General features: G+C 34.7%; 1 protein-coding gene and 1 pseudogene across 1 annotated transcript in view; one reads left to right on the plus strand and one right to left on the minus strand.

Moving 5' to 3' along the window:
- The window catches only part of PECR (peroxisomal trans-2-enoyl-CoA reductase), a 31,383-nt gene that overhangs the window by 18,711 nt on the left and 11,539 nt on the right, over positions 1–1,133 (minus strand). The window lies entirely within an intron of this gene.
- LOC102817405 overlaps positions 103–1,133 on the plus strand; it is a 3,431-nt pseudogene continuing 2,400 nt past the window's right edge.

A 1,133-nucleotide genomic window follows, 5' to 3' on the forward strand; every position in this document is an offset into this window, starting at 1 on the left:
AAAAGAATCCCTATATAGGATCACGGTGAGTCAGAACCTACTTGATACCATGTAACAACAAATTTAGGATTTCATAAAGTTGGAATTTTCCAATTGGTAAGAATGTCCCTCATGGATGATGACAGTAGTGCCAATATTGTGAAACTTACATTCCACTGGATACAATTATTGGCAATATTAACAATGTGCCAGAAATGTTACCCTTTGCAAAAATAAAAATATAATGAAAAGTTTTTATGTGAATTTTAAAATATAGAAGAAGATATAGAAATTTTCAAAATTCCTTTATGTTATGTGGCCAAGCAGTTGGAGCTCACTGGCCTATAATGAACAATGCCGATTTTCTCTCAGCTGGTTGAATGAAAGAATCCGTTACACAAGGTTAAAAAGTTAAAGTTCAGTGGTGAAGAAAAACAATGATGTGTAGTTTTGCAATTATATAATTACTACTGTCACACCTTACTTAAAACTGCAACATGATGTCACTGAAGGTTGAGTAGTCATATACACAATCAGGTATATGATTTTGAGCTCCTGTCAAAAATCTGTTTGATTTCTCTGTTTATGACCATAGATTACAAATATATTTATATTGCTGTTGTTAAAAAAAGAAACAAAGAAAGAAAACTGGCTAAGAACTTAACCTCCTACTTGGACTAATTGCTGGCACTGGGGAGTGATTCAATCTCTCAGAGTGAGCAGTAACACCATGCGCCTCAACTGATAGACATGAATTGATCAATGGATAAACAGACAATGCTATGCCAATGAGTACTTTACCAGTATCCAATACTCATAAAGTTTGTCTTGCTGTGGTGGCATAGAGATCCTCTGAAGAACACATTTGATACTTTAAACACTAAAGACTAAAGACCAGAAGAGTTGTGGGATGACATCAAGAACATCATACATGAAGAAGGCAAAAAATCATTGAGAAGACAAGAAAGAAGGAAAAGGATGTCAGAAGAGACACTGAAACTTGCTTTCCAGTATAGAGATGCTAAAGCAAATGGAAGAAATGAGGAGGTCCAAGAGCTAAACAGAAAATTTCAAAGATCAGCTCGAGAAGATAAAGCCAAATATTACAACAAAATGTGCAAAGATCTGGAATCAGAAAACCAAAGAGGAAGAAC

The sequence above is a fragment of the Chrysochloris asiatica genome, unplaced genomic scaffold, assembly GCF_000296735.1.
Source record: "Chrysochloris asiatica unplaced genomic scaffold, ChrAsi1.0 scaffold00110, whole genome shotgun sequence".
Taxonomy (NCBI): domain Eukaryota; kingdom Metazoa; phylum Chordata; class Mammalia; order Afrosoricida; family Chrysochloridae; genus Chrysochloris; species Chrysochloris asiatica.